At 37.5% G+C, this 24,726-nt stretch overlaps 1 protein-coding gene across 6 annotated transcripts in view; it reads right to left on the bottom strand.

The window, feature by feature from the left end:
• The window catches only part of CLOCK (clock circadian regulator), a 117,709-nt gene extending 93,358 nt beyond the window's left edge, over positions 1-24,351 (bottom strand). For 2 of the 6 annotated variants that reach the window (XM_081134538.1, XM_081134531.1), the window contains exons 1-2: positions 23,674-23,886; positions 22,725-22,814 (exon numbers count right to left, since the gene is read on the bottom strand). The gene's annotated coding sequence lies outside the window, so the exon portion shown is untranslated. Of the gene's footprint in view, positions 1-22,724; positions 22,815-23,673; positions 23,893-23,972 lie in introns of those variants that run through there. The other 4 variants (XM_081134535.1, XM_081134532.1, XM_081134534.1 and 1 more) reach the window with 4 other exon arrangements.
• Between the last annotated feature and the right edge of the window lie 375 nt (positions 24,352-24,726).

A 24,726-nucleotide genomic window follows, 5' to 3' on the forward strand; every position in this document is an offset into this window, starting at 1 on the left:
ACACATAAACTATTTACTAAAATTCTGCAGCACACCAAAAAATATATTTTATTTTTTACCGATCTCACAAAACAATAGGTATAATTTTGATTTACAAAAAAAAGAAAAATAGTAATTACCTAACCTTTTTGCTCCAAAGTGACTTCTAAAAAAGAAGTCAAGTGCTTAACTTGTATATAAGGATTTCTGGTGCTAAGAATTAACCAATCAGATGCAACCTTATCATGCGATGTGATCAGTATGATGCAACTCTATTATATGACATATGTATATGTATTTATGGTTCGAGACACAGCATTAACACCAGACAGCTATTGTTGTGTTGGCTATTTTAATTTTTTTATTTGACAATCTAAGGGAAAAGAGGTCAGTGCCCCTGACTAAATAGTTAGGCATTGCATGTTTTAAAAATTCTTGTGGCACACAGGTAGAAAATCACCAGCTTACAGAATTCACAGAAAGGCAGGAACATATAGTTGAAGTGATCTGTCAGACCACAGAATAAAAAGGCAAAGACAGAAAACAGAAGAAGAGATAAAAGACATAAGGATCAATCCAGAAAGCCAATACTTTGCTGGTGACCATTTCAAAATGGAAGAACATAGAAAACCAAAATAATCATCAAATAAAAAAACATTTCCCACACCCGAAGGAACACACATTTCAACCAACCAAAAGGCCCACCAACTCCAGAGTCTAGATAGAATGACAAAAACAACTTATACCTAGAAACATAACTATAAAATCCTAGCACTACAGGGACAAAGATGAATTCCAAAGAAAGGGAAAGGGCCATTCAGAAAGTACCAAGACTCAAGAGTGGCATCAGACTTCATACCCTCTTGACCAAACATAACAGAGCAAAACCCGTATATTTTAAGGGAAAATTAATTGTAAATGTCTACACCCAGCCAAACTGTCAAGCAATTATGAGCCAGGCCAAAGCCATTTTCAGACATGGAAGAAATATAACATTTACACCTTAAGTACCCTGCATACATACTAAAGTTAATTTAGAATACATTCCAGCAAAAAGAGGGAGAATGCAATAAAAGAGAAAGATGTGGGATCTAAGAGACAGTCAATCCAACCCAGAAATTCATTAAAGGAGTATCTCAGAATGACAGATATACATCAGGCCTCTAACCCATCAACACTGAAGCAGGAACCCTGGCTGGGTAGCTCTGCTGGTTAAAGCGTTGCCTCGGTAACACCAAGGTTGCAGCTTTGATCCACAACAATCAACCAATGAATGCATAAGTAAGTGGAACAACAAAACAATGTTCCCCTCTCTCTTTCTCTCTCCCTCTCTCTTCCTCTCTCCCTCTCTTTTCCTCTAAAATCAATAAATAAAATTTAAATAAAATATTTTAAAAAGACTGAAGCACAAAGGAGAAGAGCTTTAGGAGGGATGCTTCCAGGAAAACAAGGGATTCCATCTAACAAAAGAAACATCGGAGGATATGGTAAAGGTACATTTTTCTCTATCAAAGAAAAAAAAGGCAATTACCAAGTTGGAGGGCATGAACAATATTGAGCAATCTAGTCAGAATGTAAAACAGAATATAAAGCAAACCAGTGGCATGATTTTGAAAAACCTATGAACTGTAAGCAAAGATAACCAATCTTACCTTTATACCAAATATTTTATTTTTTGAGTTCCATTAGCATCATGACTTTGGACACATAAGGAAGAAAAAATAACCATAGCTCAATAATTAACTGCAGTTTATTGTGCTCAGCTTTTAAAATAAACCTACTGACAAGCCTGAACATCTTAATTTTCATTACCGAATAGAATGTAAATGTTACGCTATCAACCTAGTCAAATACAAAAGAAAAGGCAGGAATGGAAGTGAAGGAGAAGTGACAAGATGGAGAAGTACATAAAGATCCTATCCTTATCTTACATAGCAGGGCTTTAAAATATAATCTTAAAAGAAATTTAAGTATCTTATTTAGAGTTGTAAAGGTACTAATAGAGTAACTAAACACAAGTTTTGAGCTTTGGAATAAGGAGCAAAGACAGGAGATTAATGATGAATAAGTAAGCTAAATCCTCCCGTTTTTCCTAGCGGGGTCAAGAGAGTAACTTGAAGTAAACTAATCAAGAAATGAAAGCAGCCAGCCGGGCGTGGCTCAGCGATTGAGCGTCGACCTAGGATCCAGGAGATCGGGGTTCGATTCCTGGTCAGGGAACATGCCCAGGTTGTGGGCTTGATCAATGACTCTCTCATCATTAATGTTTCTATCTCTCTCTCCCTCTCCTGTCCTCTCTCTGAAATCAATAAAGATATATTTAATAAAAATTAAAAAAATGAAAGCAGATCCCAACAAAGAAAAGTCTGGAACTGGATGGCTTCACAGGAAAATTCTCCAAAAACTTAAAGAATGAACACCAATCTTCCTTAAAGAATGAACACCAATCCTCAAACTCTTCCAAAGAACTCAATGGGAGGGAACATTCCAAACGCAGTCTATGGGGTGAGCATTATCCTGACACCAAAATCAGAAAAAGACCTCACAAGAAAACTCCAGACCAATATATCTGATGGATACTGAGACAAAAATCCTCAAATACTAACAAACCAAATTCAGTAGTACTTTAAGAGGACTGTGTAGCATGGTCATGCAGTATTTATACCTGGAATGCCAGGATGATTCAACATATGAACATCAATCAATGTAATATACCGTATTAACAGAATGAAGGAGGAAAAATACATGATCATCTCAGCTGATGCAGAAAAAGCACTGACAAAATTAAATGCCCTTTCACAATAAAAACACTCAATGAACAACAAACTAGGAATAGAAGAAATCTACCTCAACATAATAAAAGCCGCATTAAATGTCCACAGCTAACATCATACTCAATGATAAAAACTGAAAGATTTTCCTCTAAGATTATGAGTGAGGCAAGAATGCCCGCTTTTCATCACTTCTAATTCCACATACTGCTGAAGTCCTAGGTAGAGCAACTAACAAAAAAAAGGAAATAAAAGGCACCCAAATAGGGAAGAAAAAAGTAAACAATTACCTCTGTTTGCAGATGATGTGTTCACAGATAGAGAAAACCCTAAAGATTCCACATCCACACACAAAAAACTGTTAAAATAAGTAAATGATTTTGGCGAAGTTACACAATATAAAATCAACAACACATCTGTTTTTGTTTCTATACACTACCAATGAACAATTCAAATACAAAAATAAAAACAACTTCAACTACAATAGCATCAAAAATAAAATATTCAGGAATAAACCTAAACAAAGAGGTGAAAAACCTGTACACTGAAAACCACAAAACATAGGTAAAAAAAATAAAAAATATAAATAAATGGAAGATACTCTGTGAACTGAAAAATTTAGTATCGTAAAATGTCTGTATTATCCAAAGTGATGTACAGATTCAATGCAATCCCTATCAAAATCCCACTGGTGCCCTGACCAGGTAGCTCAGTTGCTTAGAGTGTCATCCCAATATGCCAAGGTTGCAGGTTTGATCCCCGGTCAAGGCATATACAAGAATTAATCAATAAATGCATAAATAAGTGGAACAACAAATCAATGTCTCTCATCCCTTCAAATCAATAAATAAAAATTTTTAAATTCACTGGCATTTTTTGCAGAAATGGAAATACCCATCCTAAAATTCATATGGAATCTCAAGGGACTCCAAATAGAAAAAAAAAAAATTAAAAATCTTAACAAAACTGGACTACTCCCCGACTTCAAAACATAGTACAAAGCAACAATAACCAAGATGGTGCAGTGCTGGCCTAAGGACAAATGTAGGGAATCAATGGAACACAATAGAGCCTAGAAATAAACCCTTGTAAATATGGCCAAATAATTTTCGACAAGGGTGCCAAGATTATGCTATGGGAAAAGCAGTGTCTTCAACAAATGATATTGGGAAAACTGGATTTTCACCTGTAAAAGAATAAAGTTGGACCTTTACCTTACATAATATACAAAAATTAATTCAAAATGGATCAAAGACCTAAAACTATAAAACTCTTAGGGGGAAAAAAACATAGGAGAAAAGTTCTGGAACATTAGACTTTGCAATGTCTTGGATATGATACTAAAAGCGTAGGCAACTAAAGCAAAAGTAGACAAATAGAACTACAAACTAAAAAGCTTCTGCAAATCAAAGGAAATAATCAACAGAATGAAAAGGCAACCAACAAAATGGGATAAAATATTTGCTCAGTAGTATCTGATAAAAGGTTAATATTCAGAATATATAAGGTACTTCTACAACTCAGTAACTAAAAAACAAATAACCCAATTTAAAAATAGGCAAAGGACTTAGACATTTCTCCAAAGATATATAAATGGCCAACAGGTATATAAAAAGGCACACAACATCCCTAATCATAAAGGAAATGCAAATCAAAACTACAATGAGATTATCACTTCAAAACCATTAAAATGGACACTGTAAAAAGAACAGAAAATAAGAATAGCAAGGATATAGAGAATTTGGAACAGTGTTCACTGTCAGTGGGAATGTGAAATGGTGTAGCCATTATGGAAAACAAGACAGAGATTCTTCATATTTAAAATAGGATTACCATATGGTCCAGCAAACACATTTCCAGATACATATTTAAAAGAACTTAAAGCAAGATCTCTGAGGTATTTGCACACTCATGTTTGTTGCAGCATTATTCAGAAGAGCCAAGATGAAAACTACCAAAATGTCCACTGACAAATGAATGGATAAAGAAAAAGTGAGCTATATAAATAATCAAATATTACATCACCTTAAAAAAAGGAAATCCTGTCACAAGCTATAAAATGGATAAACCTCAAGAACATTATGCCAAGCAAAATAAGCTTAAGGAGAAAGACTGCATGATTCCATTTACATAAGATATCTAAAGTGGTCATTATCATCAAAACAAAATCATAGCAGAAAGGTAAATGCAAAGGGCTACAGGCAGGAGGGAAAGAGAATTTGTGTTTAATGGGTAGAGAGTTTCACTTTTGCAAGATGAAAAAGTTCCAGAGATCTACTGCACAACAAAGTGTATAGACTTAACACTACTGAACAGTACTTAAAGATGATTAAGATGGTATTCAATATTCTGTTTTCCTAACAATTTTTTAAAATAAAAAAAGCAGAAATATGTTACTTATAATTAAGGGACTAAATATAAAAAGAAAAATGCAAACATGATTAAAAGTGTTTGCTTCCTGCTAGTGGCTACTATTGCTCAGCACAGTTATGGAGCACTTCCATCATCACACAAAGTTCTATTAGACAATAATGGTATTGAGAAATCCTAGTGCAATAAAACCAGAAAATCGCAAAAAAGTCAACAACAAAAAGCCTGCCTACCTTGTAAATTGTTGTGTTTGTTCTCTACTTGTTTCTATTTTTTGTACCACTTGGTATTTCTTTGCAAATATACTGTGTTTATTGAATGCAAAGCATATTTTGTCTTCAGTTTCCTTCCATTTTCTAAAATATGTTTTATTCTGAGACATTTGTATTTTGCATATTACATTTCCATTCATTTCCTTTGGCAGAAGTTTTACCTAGGGCCTGCACAAATTTTTGGTTTTTAATTATGTTAATTTCACTTTTTTTTTTTAATAGAGCCTTACATTAGTTTCCTAGTGCTGCCAAAAGAACACAAACTGCGTAACTTAAAACACAAATACTTATTCTCCCACAAAGTACAAGCCTCCTATACCCAACTTATGGAGTTATTACCATAAAAGGATGTTTAACTGTGTCAAATGCTTTACCTGCATCTATTCAATAACTGATGTAATTTTTATCTTCTGACGGTAAGTCCTACTTGATCACGCATGGTATATGATCCTTTTAGTGAGCTGTGAGTTGTCTGCTAGTATTTTTTGTTAATTCTTGCACGTATATTCATCAGAAATATTAGCCTGTAGTTTTCTTACATATATATTAATCTGGCTTTGTTATCAAGGTAATGCTGGTCTCGTAATATGAGTTTGGGAGTGCACCTTCCTCTTCAATTTTTTGGGCGGGTTTAAGGACTGGTCTTAATTATACTTTGAATGTTTTGGTGGAATTCACCAGTGAAACCATCTGGTCCTGGGCTTTTGTTAGGAAGCTTTTGATTACTATCTCAATCTCCTTACTGATTATTGGTCTGCTTAAGTTTTCTACTTCTTAATGACTGTCTTGGTGGGTTGTACATTTCTAGAAATTTATACAGTTCTGGGTTAAGAAATTTCTTGGCATGTGATGTTCATGGTAGTCTCTTATGATGTCTTGTATTTCTATCTGTATTCATGCAATTCTAGACTTTTTTTCTTAGTCTAGCTTTTAATGGTATGTCAATTTTATCTTTTCAAAAAACCAGCTAGTTGTTCCACTGATATTTTGTTTTCCTGCTATTTCATTTACTTCTGCTCTGAGATCTTTGGTATTTCCTTCCTTCTACTAACTCTGGGCTTAGTATGCTTTTTCTAGTTCCTTGAAGTACAGTTAGGTTGTGATCTTCTCTTAATCTAGGCATTTACTGCTATAAACTTCCCTCTTAAAACTTTTGTGCCCTGGCTGGTGTTGCCCAGTGGTTAGAGCGTAGGCCCCACACCAAAGTGTCCCAGGTTTGATTCTCAAAGGCACATAGCTGCTGGGTTGCAGGTTCGATCCCCGGCCCTCGGTGGGACAACACAGATTTTCCCCGTTTCCATTTTTGTTTCAAGGTAGTTTATTTCCCTTTTGACTTCTTTAACCAATAGTTTAGTTTATATTATTTAACTGCCACATACTTGTGAATTTTCCAGTTTTCCTCCTGTTATTGATTTTTAGTATCATATTGTGGCTCAAAAAGATACTTGGTATGCTACCATTCTTAAATTTGCTAAGGCTTGTTTTGTGACCTAACATATGACCTATCTTGGAGAGAGCATTCCAGGTGCGCTTGAGAAGAATGTGTACTCTGCTGCTGTTGGGTGGAATGTTTTGTATTTATCTGCTAGGTCAATTTCTATCCAAAGTATATTTCATATCCAGTGTTTTCTAATTGAGTGTCTGTCTAGATGATCTATCCACTGCTGAAAGTAGGGGTATTTTAGTCCCCAACTATTACAGTACAGTTGTCTATTTCTCCCTTAAGATCTGTTACTTTTTGCTTAATATATTTAGATGCTCCACTGTTGGGTGTATATATATTTACAATTGTATATCCTCTTGATGAATTGCCCTTTTATTATTATATAATGACCTTTGTCTCTTGTTACATTTTTTGACTTAATGTCTATTTCATAGCTACCCGATCCCTTTGGTTTGCATTTGCGTGGAATATCTTTTCCGATTTCCTCACTTTCAGCCTACCTGTGTCCTAAAAGTGATGGGAGTCTTGTAGCTGGCACATAGTTGGGTCTTTTTATTTAGTCCATTCAGCTGCTCTGTGCCTTTTGATTGGAAAATTTAATTCATTTACATTTAAAGTAATTATTGATAAGTAAATACTAATAACAATTTATTGTTCTGTAATCCCCATGTTCCTTTCTTCCTCTTTTCTTTCTTTATGAATTGATGATTTTCTGCAATAGTATGCTTTGATGCCAATCTTCTTTATCTTTTATGTCTCTACTGCAAGTTTTGCTTTGTGGTTACCATGAGACTTGCATAAAAAATCTTACAGATATAATGGTCTATTTTGAGCTAACAACTTAGACTACAAACAAAAATTCTACTATTTTACTTCCACTATTTTGTTTTTGATGTCGTACCTCTTTTAATATTGTGTATCCATTAACAAATTATTGTAGCTATGGCTATTTTCAATACTTTTGTCCTTTAAACCTTCATACTAAAATTGATTAATACACCACCATATCATAGTATTAGGTTTTGAATTTGATTATACACTTACCTTTAACAGTATGTTTATATTTTCATGTCTTTGTATTAATAATTAGCATCCTTTCATTTCAACTTGAGGAATTCCTTTCAGCACCTTTTTTAAGGCAGGTCTAGTGGAGATAAACTACCTTAGCTTTTGTTTGGGAAAATCTTTATCGCTCCATTAGAACAACTTTGTCGTGTTAAGTACTTGGTTGACAGTTTTTTCCTTTCAGCATCCTTTCTCCTGGCCTGCAAAGCTTCTGCTGAGAAATCTGCTAACCTTATGGGGGGGGTTCCTTTATATGGAAGGAATTTTTTCTTTTTCTGCTTTTTAAATGTTGTATTTGATTTTTAGACAGTTTTATTACAATGTGTCTTGAAGAAAGTAATTTTCAACTGAAATTTTGAGGTGACCTATTAGCTTCATGAACTTGAGTGTTCAACCTTCTCCCCACATTTGGGAAGTTTTCAACCATTTTATCTTTAAATTAGCATTCTGCTCCCTTCTCCTCTTCCCCTTCTGGAATTGCAATAATGAGAGGCTGTTTCTTTCAATGGTATCCCATAATTCACATAGGTTTTTTTCACTTTCTCATTCACTTTTCATTTTGCACTTCTGATTAGATGATTTCAAATGAACTGTCTTCCCATTCACAAATTCTTTCTTCTGCTTGGTCAAGTTTACAGCTGAAGTTCTACTGGAATCTTCATTCATTTCAGTAAATGTATTCTTCAAGTCTAAGGCTTCTGTTTTTGCTTCTCTTAATAGTTTCTATTTCTTTGTTGGAAATTCTCATTTTGTTCTTTGAGGTTCACTGAATTTCTTGAAGAGAATTATTATGACTTGTTTGGCAGACAGTCCATAAACCTCTATTTCTTTAGTATACATTACTAAAGTTTTGTGAGTTTCCTTTGGTGGTGTCATGTTTCCTTGATTACTCATGATCCTGCAGCCTTTTGTTAGTGTTTGCATATCTGAGAAAGTAGGCACCTCTTCCAGTCTTTACAACAACGCTTCAGCAGGCAAAATCCTTCAGAGTCAGCCCATTCAGAGATTCTGAGTGGATCATTAGGTGGTTTCTGATGGAAAGTTTGCTGCTGGAGCCACTGGGCATGCAGGTGTGGTATGGTGACTGGGTGAGCAGGTGGGCAGGCCTGGTGCCTGCATAATCAGAGATCATTACTAGTACCTGGGTCCAAGAGGAGGTCTTGAAGCTGTGTTCACTGGTTCAGGCCTAGGTGAATCTGTGGTGATGGGCGTGGGACCTGGTTCTGTGTGGATGGACCTGGATCCTGGGTCCACAGAGATTAACCAGGTACTGAGTACCAATGGGGTAGACCCAGCATCTGGGTTCATGGGGGCTGGTCCAATACTGAGATAACCAGGAGATTGGTTTCATGGGAACTGGCCTGGTGCTAGCATAAGCCTAGCTCCTCTGGCTGTGGGAGTAGGCTAATCTGGAGCCTTGAAGGCTGGTCTGGCACTACGGCAGGCCAGAAGCCTGGGTCCATGGGAGCTGGCCTCAAGGCTGGCACATTGGGGGCTGGCTTGGGGCTGAAGTTAGGCCAGGAGTCTAGGTCCACAGGAGCCAGTCTGGAGTCTAGATCCACAGAAGCCAGCTTGAAGATGGGGGTTGTTCAAGAATCTGGGGCAATAGTAGTCATCCTGGCATTGGGCCCTGCCAGGAGCCTGGGTTCACAGATTGGGAACTAAGGACAACAGGAGCCATCTAGGGTCATGAGAGGCAGTTGGTACTGGGATGTGCCAGGAGCCTGGATTGACAGAAACCCACCATTAGTCTGATGCTATGGGAGCCATTCAGAGCCATGAGAGCAAGTAGGCAGGTGAGGTGAGCCAGGAGCTTAGGTTTGCGGGAGCCTGGTCCCACAGGAGTTAGCTGGCACCAGGGTGGGCTGGGATCCTGGGTTCACAGAGCCTGTCAAGAGCCTGGGGCACAGAAGCCTGCTACCACTAAGGATCAGGGGCCTGAGTTCATGGTGACTCTCCAGAAAGCTGTCCTGAGTCCAGTAGGTTGCCTGGGGCCACTGGAGCTGGCAGACACTGGGGTGAGATGGGGCCTGGGTTCACAGGAACTAACCTGACATTTTGGCAGAAGATAAAAGTTAGAAATTCCTGTGCTCCCATTTTGCTCCAATGATGAAATCTTATATAAGCCAATGATAATACTGTGTCAACCTCTAATCTTTAATAATTAAGAATTTTAGAGATTTAAAAATTAAGTTTTAAACACATGGTTTAAATTTTATTAGTTAAATAAAATGTGTGTGGCCAATGAAAGTTGTTAGAGCTCTAATTTTCTTAAGTGGTTGATTAGTAGGCTAGTATAAGTGAGAATTCTCAACTGGCACAAATTCGAGTATTTATATTTGGGCAACTAGGTTATAATGTGGAATACTACTCCCATTTATGATTTAGTATTTCAGTGGTGTGAAAGCTAATCTCAAACTCCTTAAGAAGCTAAGAGTCTGACTGGATTATATACAACTAAATGTTCTTTTAGATAGGTAGGAAGATAAATTTGCAGTCTATTATTATAGGCAATAATGTTAAAATATTTGCTAAATACATGAGTATAAAATACATGCAAACATGGGTGCATCAATAGTTTCTACATTTCGTTATGTTCAAAAACTAATTATTGACTATATATTATGTCCAGGTACTATGTAGGGTACTAGGGTTATATCATTGAACAAAATACAGTCCCTACCATTTGAAACTTATCATTTATGTTAGGAACATAATATTTTCATTTTTATTCTTATAACATCTACAGAAAGTATTCACAAGTAACATGTTTAGGGAATTCCAAAATCTCAGGGCTTTCAACAAAAGGTAGTGAAGGGGAGAGGGAGTCCTGAGGACAAAGAGATGGCCTCTTCTAATCACATACAGGCATATGGCCTGATTACAGTTGAGAGAGTAAGCACTTGTTTCAGGTTGGGTACTGTTCCAAGTGTGCTTCATCAGACTCTTGCTGCACATTGTAAACCATAATTTTCAAAGTAATTGTTTTAGTGCTGGTAATCATAGGCTAAGTGGCAAACAAATTTAAAGGACATTTCATTACTACTGAATTTTTTTTAATATGCATTTATGTTTTAGGACATAGACAAACTAACAAAATATCAAGGATTTATGGAAAAGCAAAGTTTTAGAGTTATCTTGAGGCCAAAAACAAGTATCTAATCTCCTACACCTTCAGCAAGCATTTTGTAATTGATTTAAGAATAATCATAAAGACTTTTCGTCATTAAAATGATTTAAATTACATTCCAAGGCAGAAAAATGTACTAATATATTTCTAAAATATTTAACTTTTAAATGTTAAAAAAGTATGGAGACCAAGACATTTCTAGCATTACAAAAACAAATTAGTAACACTATATTCCCTGAATCTTCCACTTAATTGGGGATTTATTTTTGGTCTTTTTTATGACTGCTGTGTAATGCTATTCCTCTAAGCTAAGTGTTTTGATTTAATCCCTATATGCCTAATTTTCTTATTCATGTGTAAAGCTTACTTGAATCACCAGCCTACAATATACTGAGAGTCTCAGGATGTTAAGCTGTAAAAACTGGCTTGGCCAGTCTATTTGGGAAACTGGAAAACAAGTATTGTAATTATTCAACAAATGGCACTGTGTACTAGTCTGCCCATATGCTTTCAAGTAATAGTCTCAGATAACAGGGCAAAACCTCTTTCTCTTTTGCCCTAAACCTTATCTACACTTCCTCTCTCATTGTGACTCTGCAATAAATGTAATAATATTTCTTAAGACAGATAAATAACTACAGAAACAGGTTGTGAATAACGCAATATAAATGACATCTTAAATAACCAGCACCTTCATTACATAACCAGTAAAATTTCATATAATTATTTGTATGTCCTTATTAAAGATCACTCTTTACTTATATTTAAAATATTCCCTAGAAATGACAAGAGGGCTGTGAGAATATGTTTTGATTTTTATTTCCTGACCTGTTTAAGGGCCCATCTGTTGTTTGAAAGATGTTTATGTAGATTAAAATCTTAAGGTACTCCCAATATTTTATATGAGGTGGCACTTAGGAGAATGTTCATAGCACACCTACATTGGGGAGAGGAAGGGGGGAAGAGTCATAAATTACCACCTCAGTTTCTACCTTAAGAAAACAAACAAAACCCAAAGTAAGTTGATAAAAAGAAAATAAAGACCAGAGCAGAAACAGTATGGTATTTCCTCAAAAAATTAAAAATGGAACTGCATTTTTACCCAGAAATCCCTCTTCTGGGAATATATCTAAGAAGCCCGAAACACAAATCAGAAAGAATATGTACACCCCTATATTCATAGCAGCGTTATTTACAATAGCTAAGATCTGGCAACAGCCCAAGTGCCCATTCATTATTAGTAGATAAGTGCGGTACATTTACACAATGGAATACTACAAGGTTGTAAAAAAGGAACTCTTACCCTCTGCAACAGCATAGATGGACCTGGGGATTATTATGCTAAACCAAATAAGCCAGTCAGAGAAAGACAAATGCCATATGATCTCACTTATATGTGGAATCTAATGAACAAAATAAACTGATGAACCAAACAGAACCAGAGGCACAGATACATGGAACAGACTGACAGATGTCAGAGGAGAGGGGGATTGGGGAACTGGATAAAGGAAGGTGAAGAGATTAGCCAAAGAACATATATGCATAGCCCATGGACACAGGCAACAATGTGGTCAAGGTCAGGGGAGGGGGATGGGGACTGGGTGAAGGTGGGCAAAGGTAGGGGAGATTGGGGGACACCTATAATAGTGTCAACAGTAAAAAAGTAAATAAAAAATAAAATAAAGAGGGAAGAAGGGGTCTCAAGCCAAGGAATGCACGTGGCCACTAGAAGCTGGAAGAGGCAAGGGAAAAAGGTCAGGGCAAAAATGAGTAAATAAAAACAGGAAAAACAGATTTACTATCTGTTAAGCCTAAAGCCAATACTTTGAGAACCTTAATGAAGTTGATAAATCTTTAGTTAGACTGATCAGGAAAAAAAAGAAAACACAAATTACCAATATTAGGGATGATACTGAATCTCTTTAGATTACACAGATATTAGACTCATTACAGATTCTAAAGCTATTTAAAGGATAATAAGAGATTATAAACAATTTTATCAATAAACTCAATTACTTAGATGAAACAGACAAGTTCCTTGAAAAACTTAGCAAACGTGAAGAGACAAAAACATACAACCACATAACCAATAACCAACAGAAAAACAATGTAAGTAAACCAATGGTTATGCAGATATTAAAATTAACAGACAAGCATTTAAATAACTATAATCAATACATTCAAGAGAATTGGAGTCTATTGAAAATCTATAAAATAAGGATTAAATGGATGCTCTAGAACTCAAAATTACAATGTAAAATTATAACACAATAGACAGGCTTGAACAAAAGAGAAGAGACTTTTGGTGTATTGGAAAATAGATCATTACAAGATACCTAAGCTAAAGTATAGAGAGAGAAAAAAAAATTTAAGAGATGTGGAACATGATTATTAAGTGTAACAATTTTTTAAATTAGAATCCAGTAAGAAGGAGAAAAGGTAAAAGCAATAATTGAAAAGGTAATGACTGAGAACTTTCCAAAACTAAAAGGCATCAAGCTATAGATTCAAAAGACTCTATGAACATAAAGCAAAATACAAAGAAAATCACACATCAACACACCATAGTCAAACTACAAAAAAAAAAAGACAAAAGAGAAAGTCTTAGAAGTTTCCAAAGAAAAATAAAAGACTTTATTCTCAGCGTTAAGATAGTTTCAGACAAACAAAAAATGGAAAAATTCACTGTCAGTAAGTAGGTAAGCCAGTATTAACATATATACTAAAGGAAGCTATCCAGAAAGAAGGAAAATTCTCCCAGACAGAAACACAGAAATACAGAAAGGAAGAGCTCTTGAAAGGGAGAATATGAATGAAAATTGACCACACTAATAATTCAAAACCACACCAATAATGTTTTCTAGAGTTTAAAATATGTATAAATAAAATGCAGAATAATAATAATGCAAAAAGACTGGAGTAGGAGTTAAAGTGTAAGGAACTGGCATTATTGGGGAACGGTACAAGGAGTAATTTATATTATACTATTAAGTCAAATATGCTTGTTGTACTCTCTGGAATAGTGACTAAAGATATAGTAAAATAATATACAACTAACAAGTTAACAGTGGGAAAAAAATAATAAAAATAATTTAACACAAAAGAAAAAAACAGGAAGGATAAAAGGAAATGCAAAACAGATGACTCAAAGAGAAATCAAAATAGATGTTAGTTACAAACTCAACTATTATTAGCAAAAATGTAAATGAACTAGATGCTCAAAGTAAGACTAAAACTAGATTAAACTAATGAAAATCTGTATTTATTCATAAGCAAAGACATCCAGAATACATGAGAAAACTGGTTTTCAAAACTGCACATATTTCCCTTGCTATAAAACTGTAACATGTACATGTACATACACACAAATACCTTAGAATATTCTGAAGAATACATTAACAGGGCTTATTCCTACGATTTTAGGTGATTTTTTTTCCATAGATTTTCTTTAATCCTCACTGGAGGATATTTTTCCCATTGATTTTTAGAAAGAGTGAAAGGGAAGGGGAGAAGGGAAAGAGGAAAAGAGGGAAAGAGGGAAAGGGGGAAAGGGAAAAAAGGGGAAGGGGGGAAGGGGAGAAGAGGAGGAAGGGAGAAAGCATCTATGTGCAAGAGACAGGATTGGTTGCCTTCCAGGGTGTGGAATGAACCTGCAACCCAGGTATGTGCCCTTGATCAGGAATCAAACCCAAGACCCTTCCATTCATGGGCTGACACTCTAACCAGTGAGCGAAACCGGCCAGGGCTTTCTCATAGATTTTCTTTGCGGTTTTGGTACTTCCAAGGAGCAAGACTAATTTTTATAGAAACCACAAAACTATTTTTCAAAGGAAAAAAAGTCACGTTACAAATTTTAATAATGATCAACTCCCACAAAGTAACAGGCTTATAGAAAAATAGAATATGATCAAGTCTAAAAAGAAGACAAAAAATATAAACTTATTTCACACAATAAACTCTACTGGTGAAATTAAAACACCTTTATAATTACAACTACCTTATACTGTCACCATTTCTGCTGGAGACAAAAAATAAAAGGGAAGAGTTGGAAATAGCTTTTTCCATTAACTAATGTCTCTCACATCTCTTCTTGCTTCCATAAAAATTTGTGAAATTTCTATTGAACAATATAAGTTAAAGCTGTAAAATAAAATTTAAGTCCTGACAGTTCTCATTTTAATTTGTGGGTTTTTTCCTAAATAACTTGTAATATTATTTCAACTAAAATTTAAGCTTCTGCCCGGATGGGCGTGGCTCAGCGGTTCAGCATCGACCTAGGATCCAGGCAATCGGGGTTTGATTCCCGGTCAGGGCACATGCCCAGGTTGTGGGCTCGATCAATGACTCATCATTGATGTTTCTGTCTCTCTCTCTCCTTCTCCTTTCCTCTCTCTGAAATCAATAAAGATATATTTTAAAAAATAATAATAAAAAAATTAAAAAATTAAATTTAAGCTTCAACATAGAATAAAACCAGTCATCAGTTTTGTGAAACAGAACTTTACTTGGAAAAGGAATTTCAAAAAACTATGATATCATGCATCATGGAAACATGTTCTAGGAACTTTATTATTTTAAGTCACATAAAAAGGTCAAGTACTCCTAAACTATCTCTATAAATACAAAACTAATTAACTTATTTAAATACATTTAAATTGTGACAACTCTATCAAAAAAAAAAAGGATAAGAGCCGTGTCTGATACACACTATAAAAGTAACAAAACAATAAGGACTAATAATGACTAATGTTTATTGAACATTTAACTATGTAATAAATACCCACTGTTCTAAGTAATTTGCATGTATTGTTTGATTTAATCCTCATAGATTATCAGCTAAAATTATCTTCATTTTATAGATGAGAAATTAAGATAATATTTGTCCAAGTTCATATAAGCAGTAGAGCCAGGATTTGGATTCCAAGCCAGCTAGCTTTAGAGCCCTATACTTTTTTTTTTCTTTTCATTTAGATCAAATGAATGACCTAAATTTTCCTAGATTTTTGTTTGTTTGTTTGTTTAAAATATTACAGATGTCCCTTTTTCTCCCCAATGACCCATTCCACCCCGTCCCATCCCCCTCCCTAGTCCCTTTCCCCACCACTGTCTGTGTCCTTGGGTTGTGCATATATGCATATAAATTCTTTGGTTACTCTCTCCCCCTCCACCCACCCGCCCTCCTCCATCCTTCTGACATTCGTCAGTTTCATCTATGCTTCCATGTCACTGAATCTATTCTGTTCATCAGTTTATTAAGAGCCCTATACTCTTAATCACTATACCATGCTATAAATATAAGTAAGTAAGACTTTGTTAAAGTAGTTTGCTATCTCTATTAAGTTTCAGGCAATAAATAATAAGTTTTACTTAAAATAAAATCAGATATTTTAACAATCTGGTCGTATCTCTGAGAATACAAGAAATAATAAACATCTAAAAACTTCCTAGCTTCATGACAAAAGGTAAAGTAAAAGGCAGTCACTATCAAAAGTACTGTAATCATAAAAACCTGAGAAAATGTGTAACTTCCAAAAAAAGACATATTCAAACTATTGCATTAAACTTTAAGATCGTATCTATCTTGAAAATAGTTTAACATAGTTTCCTCCCCAGTAGGGGGCGTGCAGGAGGCAGCTGATGGATGATGATGTTTCTCTCTCTTCGATGTTTCTATCTATCCCTCTCCATTCCTGCTCTCTAAAAGTCAATAAAAACATACTTTTTAAAATAAAATAAACTGGAGGATACAGATACTTAGAAGTTGAATAAAATGTCACAGAAATTCTGTTATGAAACTGATGTCAATTCTTTGGATGACACAGGGTTCTTTCCTGGTATTTAGATTTTCCTTTTAAGGAAGTGTTTTGGAGCAATCAAAAACCTCTCTATTGAACTTAAGCTACTGTAAAAAATGTTACTAGTTCAAAGTTTTAATGTGTGTGCAGACTGCTTCATAGATTCCACCCTACTTAGAAAGTTTCTTCAAGAGCAATGCTATCCAAATAATTTATGCTCCATAATGCTAAGTTAATTTAATGATATTCAAAGTAAAACATACTTTAGAAAGAAAATATACCATTATAAAAATCTTGGGCTCATTATTATGGATCACTATTAGATAATTTATTACATACTTGCGGCATTTTTTTTAAAAAGCACAAAATTTGTTTAATCTGATATTAACACAAATTTAGTATCATTCTACTTGAATTCTAATTCTTCTGAATATTATCCTATTGAAATTTTTTCAAGTATCAACTCTACATGATTACTAATGCTGTCACTTCTAAAACTAACATCATTTTAAAACTTAAAACCTTAAGTGTTCAACAGAAAACAACCAGTAAATTACAGAGAATACTACATAACTATTAAAGATAATCATGTTGTAGAAAAATACCAACATTAAACTGTTGAAGATTCACTGTTAAGTGAATAGAGTACTTTGCACTACAATGGATGCATTACGAGCCCATTTTGTAACATTATGTGTCTACAAGTATACATACACTTACGTAATGGCTAAATAAAACGCAGGAAGAAAATATTCTATCTAGAAGGTTAACAATTGCATCTCTCTGTGGTGGGATTCTCAGTGATATTTTAAAATTTTAAAGTTTTCTACATTAGAGATGCACTATTTTTATTGGGGGGAGATTTAGGAAGAAAGACAAGTATTTACATTAAAGCCATATTTTTTTAAGATATTTTTATTGATTCTGAGAGAGAGGAAGGGAGAGGGAAACAGATGAGAGAGCAAAACATCCATCGGCTGCCTTCTGCACACTCCCACTGGGGATCAAGCCTGCAACCCAGGCATGTGCCCTGATGGGGAATGAAACTGGCAACCTTTCTGCGCTCAGGACAATGTCCAACCAACTGAGCCACACAGGCCATGGCAAAGCCATACAAAAGAAAAATTCTTAGCCTAGGCATATGGTTTAACCCTTATTAATACAACCCCCATTTCTGTTTTTGCTTTTTTAAATCATGAATCAACCTATATTTTCATCTTCTACTATTCTGGCTGAGAATTAAAAATTTAAGTATTTGATTAAACTTAAATCCCTGATTAAGTACCTCTTTGAAAGAGATGGGAATTTTTGTCATACAATTTGACTTTATTAATGTAAAAATAAAAATATTTCTTATAAATAAAAGGTAAATGACATTCTAAACAGTATCCTATAAAAGTCAAAAGCAATTCATAAAAATTTATTTCTTACAGCCCTGGCTGGGTAGCTCAGTTAGTTGGAGCATCTTCCTGTACACCAAAAGGTTGTGGGTTCGATTTCCGGTCAAGGCACATACCCAGGTTACAAGTTTGATCCCCGGTCAGGCCACATGCAGGAGGCAACAGATCAATGTTTCTCTCACATCAATGTTTCTCTCTCTCTCCCTTCCTCTCTCTCTAAAATCAATGAAAACATATCCTTGGGTGAGAACTTTTAAAAATTATTTTTTACAAGTGATTTGTTTCTGCAGATTTCTAATGGCTTAAAATGATAAGCAGAACTACATCTTTGTGAAATTCACACCTAAAACAAGTAATAAACTCAAGAGCTGAAACTATAGTTATGAGGATGCATTTAGGTTAATATTTGCATAATCGAAAACACAGAGAAAAACAGGACTATCTTATCCACCTGATTTACAGAAGTTTCACCTAACAGAGGTATAAGAATGACTAACAAATGGTTGTAAAGCTATCTATAAATACTAATGCCATTATAATAATTATAGCCAATTAGTAAGATTTAATTGCTCTGACACTTAAAAGTATTCTATAAATAATTCATACAACTCCATCTAGAATTTTAGACTCTGAAAAGGAGAAAATGCAATGTTCACTGGTACAATGCCTACAAAAAACTTCACTTAAAATTTTTTTTTACTTTAGGCATCTGCAAAGAACTGGAAGGTAATATACACAAACAATAAAAGGCAGTTCTGCTATAATGTGGAATGCTGACTTTTTACCATGTTGGTTTCCCTTCGTAGTTTAAAATATTTAAAACAAAATAAATATTTTATTTGACACAGAAGTTAAAATGTGAGGGAGAAGGTACATTAAATATGTAATTAGACAAAAGGAAATGTGATAGAAAGAAACAATTTATTTTTAATACTAACACTGCCTGACATATTGATGGTAAACAATAGTTGACTGACAGAATTAATTTCCTAATTTAATATTTCTAACAATCCTGAAATCTCAGAGAGGCTGTATTATAATTATAAAAAAAAAAGCACCAAATGGCTCTTTCCAGTGGGATAGAGTAAAAACAAACAAACAAAAATAAACTATCAATTAGTCTCATAAATGCCTGCTATAAGGATGCAATTTAACTCCTTATTTCCTTACTATTTAAGAGCTAAGATTTGAGCTTTCAAAATTTGTACTATCCTTCCATAACTATTTAAAAGGATGAGAGATACACTCTCCCGACAAACCACATGCCCACAAAAACAAAAAGCTAGAAGCAGTCTCACCCTTACAAACCTTATGTATGTTTTTCTTCTGGAATCTATCATATCCTATCTTGTGTCATAATCATTATGTACATGCTTATTTAACTGCACTAGATTTTAAATCCACTGAGGGCAGAGTCAACTACCCATCTTTCTATGTATGACCCATCTTTCTATGTATCCCACGTAACTTAGTTAAGAGTCTTGATTAATACTCTGAACTTCCTGCAGATGCAGACTCTGTCACCTAAAAAGAATTAAGGCTTGGTAATTCATTGTAGCTTGGTTTAAAAACAAAACAAAAACCTCTGGAATTATTAGAAAAGTAGTGCTCTCTCTGCAGGGAAAATAAGGGGTACTACCGCACACTACTTATCTGCTGTCAGTTAAGCACAATCTAGACCAAAAGACCTCTTTCTTGCCCCCTTTCCCCTTCAAAGGCTGGATTTGATTCCTTCCATCCAAGTAAACAATGTCTCCTAGTTAAGGACAGTCTGCCCAGCTCACTTCAGAGGACCTGGAGAGGCTGATATAATCTATGGCACTTTCTATTGTCTGTAAGTGCAGGAGAATAAAATCAAAGTTTAACCTGTGAGCTATTGGCCAGGTGAAAACCCTAGAAAGTGGACTCTAGAATCCTATAAAAGCCATGGAATCCAAGTCCTTCTGAATTCAACCTACACCAAAGCTCATACCAGAGTGACCTCACTGTAAACTCTGCAAATGCACCCCAAACTGACTCCTCACAAGTGAAAAGATGTGTATGTCCTAAGGTGTAAATCATATGTGAAACTTTCTGACATACTCCAAGTCATTTCCCTGTCCTGTGGATAGTAACACAGCTCACAGAAGAGACAAACAGGCAGAGATGATCAATCAAGACAATTCAAGATTGAAAAGTCTATGTTTGAAAATGCACAGTAAAAAATATACAGAAGGGCCCTGGCCAGTGTGGCTCAGTTGGTTGGAGCATTGTCCCATACACCAAAGGCTGTGGGTTCAATCCCCAGTCAGGGCACATACCTAGATTGCAGGTTAGGTCCCATTGGGGCAAATACAAGAGGCAACCAATCGATGTTTGTCTTTCACATCGACGTTTCTATGTTTCTTCCTCTTTCTCTCTCCCTCCCTCTCTCTAAAATCAATGGACACATCCTTGGGAGAGGATTAAAAATTATATGTATGTGTGTGTGTGTGTGTGTGTGTGTGTGTGTGTGTATAAGGTTATACAACAGTGTTAACAGCAGTTATTCCTGAGGAGGGATATAAGAAGTAGAAGTGTGCAAAGCATATTTTCACTTATTTTACAGGAGTGGACAAAAGTAGGTTTACAGTTGTTCATGTGAAAAATACAAAAATAAATAACAATACAAGAGTAAACTGTGTTTCCCATACTCACAACTATAAACCTAGTTTGCCCACCCCAATATGTGCACTGTATTAATTTTCCAAGAGTATCAATTTGCTTCTGTAATTTTAAAACTTTGAAAGTTAATTCTATTTTTTCAAGAAGATTAAATAGACCAACATGGAATTCAAAGAAAAAATAAATGCCATTTTGGGCTATTAGAGACCTACAGATCAAACAGAAATAACAAAGAACGATTGATAAAGAAACAAAAACGCTCACAGCAACTGTCACCCACTACTCAGCATTCACTGCTTTGATTATACAGTATTAACCACCAGAGAGAGCTGAGCACCCTCCCGCCAAAATTATATCCACTCTAACAACCAAACCTCTCTTCAAATTTACCTAATTTAAAAGATTAGGCTGGCCCAGCCTGCATGGCTCAGGGGTTGAGCGTGGACCTATAATTCAGGAGATTAAGGTTTCATTCCTGGTCAGGGCACATGCCCTGGTTGGAGGCTCGATCCCCAGTGGGGGGCGTGCAGGAGACAGTGATCAATGACTCTCTCATCATTGATGTTTCTATCTCTCTTTTTCTCTCCCTTTCCCTTCCTCTCTCTGAAATCAATAAAGATATATTTTTTTCAAAAAAAAAGTTAGGCTGGCATAAAAAAATGGGTTTTTTTGCACCACATCTGTTTTAATTTTTTGGAAGAATTACACACACACACACACACACACACACACACAAGTTTACATTTTACTGGGGCTCATGTCTTATTTCCTTAAGAGAAAAAAGTTTCCCAATCTGAAAAGCAAACTACTGGACAATTAATTCTATTATCATTTTAATTGAGTGTTCATATTTTCCAACTGTTTTGTCATGACAATTATTGGGTTAAAAAAAGTAAAAGTAAAATTTTATACAACTGACTTCTGAAAAAAGTGGAGGGAGGACACAAACTATAATCTGAAAACAGCACTATCCGGCCATAATGCCAAATGTAAATAATGTCATTAAATATTTTAGCAAAGTAAATATGACTAAACATCATTAAAAGTTAAATTTGTGACTTCAGCATCTTAAAAACTAATGTATAAATAGCCAAACTTATTCTAAACGTTCTTTCAATTTTGGTTCATTTTCCTAAAAAATATTAAGAGCAGTCATATTGAAAATGGCCAAAATCACCATAAATTAGGGGAGAGAGACCAGAGGACAAAACCACTGAGCAAATTATTTTGGAGGGCAGGATTTGTTTCATCTAGTTTATAAACCCATAATATAGTCACAAATATTTTTAAAACATAGTGTACATCTCATTTCCCACCCTCCCCTCATCAGGCCACTACTTCTCCCTCTCCTTCACCTTTATTAGTTTTACAGTGTCTTCCCAGAGTTCCCTTTATACTTAGAAAAGCAAACACAGGTTGATATTCATATTCCACCCCTCCCTTAACACATAAAGTAGCATATCATTCACACACTATTGTACACCTTGGTGTTTTTACTTTATAACATACTTTGGAGATCTTTCCATATCAGTACACAGAAAGCTTCCTCATTCTTCTTTTTCACAGCTGATCATGACTAGTTCAACCACTTTCACCGTCTTTCTTCAGGCTAACCTTTAATGGTGTTCTATTCAGTCGACTACGTAACACCTTAGTTTCTTTCCCCCTAACAAGATTTTAAAACAAAACAGACTTGAGGTGCCCCAAAGAATAACTTTCAAAAAACACAACGTATTATCTAAATTATTTCCTTTTTCAGTGTTTGTTTTTCAAACAGACAGGGAAAATATTCCACAATTTTCTCCTCTTATCAGTTAAAACTACATATTACAATGCAATCTTCAAGTGAAATTACCTTTTTTTTTTTGGTTTGGACTTGGGTCGGTGTAATAGTCAAATCAACAATGACAGTAAAAGTTTCTTTATTTCTTGTGCTTTTCTTTCACTGTAAAAGAAAACATTGATTTTTTTTTTTCAAAGCCTTGAAGTCGCATAGCGTGGCATACTAATTACAAGACCCCACCATTTGATTCGATCTTTCACCTGCCTGGTCAGAGGCCTAGCCTTTTATCTTTGGGGATTCTACTCAGGATGACTTCCACCCCAGCAAAAACAAACTCAAGAACACAAGCTCTGCGGCGCTACGTGTTCGAAATTTCACACCAGGGGCCAGAGCGCCTGGACCAGCCACAGACTCCGGCTTCGCAGGCGCCGAGTGGCGAGGCGCGGATTCACCGAAACAAGACCCCGCGCCGGGGCCCTCGAACCCGCGCCGCGCTCCCCAGGGACCGAGTCCGGAACCGCGACCACTAACGGAACCGGCCCAAGGGCGGCGACACCGGCAGCGCGGACCGCGGCGCGCGGTTCGGGCGCCGGGAGGGCGGGGGTTCCTCCGGAGTAGCTGGCCGGCCCGGCGCCCCATTGGGCGCCGCTCCAAACGTGCCCAAGTTGTGACAGGAATAAAGTGGGTCACAAGGCCTAGCGGGTCCCGAGCAACAGCCCTTTCGGCACCGGGTCTCCGGCTTTCCTGGCTGCTCTGCCGCTAGAATTGGCCCCAGCCCCGGGGCGCGCACCAGCCACCCGGCCCCGCCGTGCACCCCAATCCCGCCCCTGCCCCGCAGGTAACCCCAGCTGCCCCGGAGGGCCCTGCACACAGGGCGGGCCTCCGCCCCAACTCCCAGGAAAAGACACACTACAGCAGCAGTCAAAACTTGGGCTCCAGCTCCCGCCTTCCTCTCCCTCGGCCGCCGCCCCCAACCCCACACTCGCCGCCCCCCGCTCGCTCCTCTACCCCGCGCCCTCACCGTGTAGCTGGCCGCGGCTCCGGCTTTCTCCCTCCCCCACCCGGGAGTCTGGCTGCGCCGACTCGGAACGACTAACGCAGCAGCGTCCAGGAGGCACTGCGGCTCCGAGCACGAGCTGCACCTGGGCCACGAGCGGCGCCCCCAGCCCACCCCCAGTAATTCACCGCTCCTGCCGCCCGCTCCTCCTCCCCCTCCCTTCCCTTCCCCTCCTCCACCGGCACCGGGAATACGCATGCGCGGCGAGGCAAGCCTACGGGCGGCCCTCAAGCCCCGGGCCCACCCGTTGGGGCGCCACTCACCGGGAGCGCGCACGCGTCGGCGGCCAGATTTCCTCCGCGCTCTCGCTCTCGGGGGTTTCCTCCTTTAAACCGGTGGCCGCCGGCAGCGTCTGTGATTGCGCTCCCTCCCGGCGCATGCGTCGTCAGTGACCTCGCGCGCTCCGACGGCCAGCGCTTCGCTTTCGCCCCTCCCCTCACTCTCCCTTTCCCCCGAGTGTCTCCCGCGCATGCGACTTGCCCCGTTAGGTGTCGTGGAGACGCGGAGGGGATCCCGGGCAGCGGCGGAGACTCCCCCTCCCTTGGGCCGCGTGCGTGCGCCGTCCGCGTCCGCCGCCGGGGACGGAGGAAAACCGGGATCTTCCTGGCGCCCTCTTCCCCGCACCAGTTACTGGAAAGCCGGGGAGAGGCGGGGCCTGGTCCGTGGAGGGTGCGGCCGGTCGCGGAGCGTCAGCGCTAGGTCCAGGCGGCTTTGGCGCTCACCCTGGATGCTGGGAGCCAAAGACGGGAGAAAGGGCTTCCTGCCGGACGGAAGGTCCCGACGCTAAAAAGGGGACCCTCTCTCACTTAAAAAAGAAATCACTTTGCAAAAATCATTTTGTTAGGGAAGATTTTTTCCCCGCTTCCAATGGCCTCACTCGGGTTTCCTCTCCTGGGGCTGGAAGAGGGGTTTGCGAGGTGACTGGACTTCTAGAGACTCGGCCTTCACTCCTCCCCTGGGGAGCACAGCCTGGGTCGCTTCTTACTGGTGCGTGGGCCTGGGAGACAGGACCGGCGC

The sequence above is a fragment of the Miniopterus schreibersii genome (genome assembly GCF_964146895.1).
Source record: "Miniopterus schreibersii genome assembly, chromosome: 1".
NCBI classification, from domain to species: domain Eukaryota; kingdom Metazoa; phylum Chordata; class Mammalia; order Chiroptera; family Miniopteridae; genus Miniopterus; species Miniopterus schreibersii.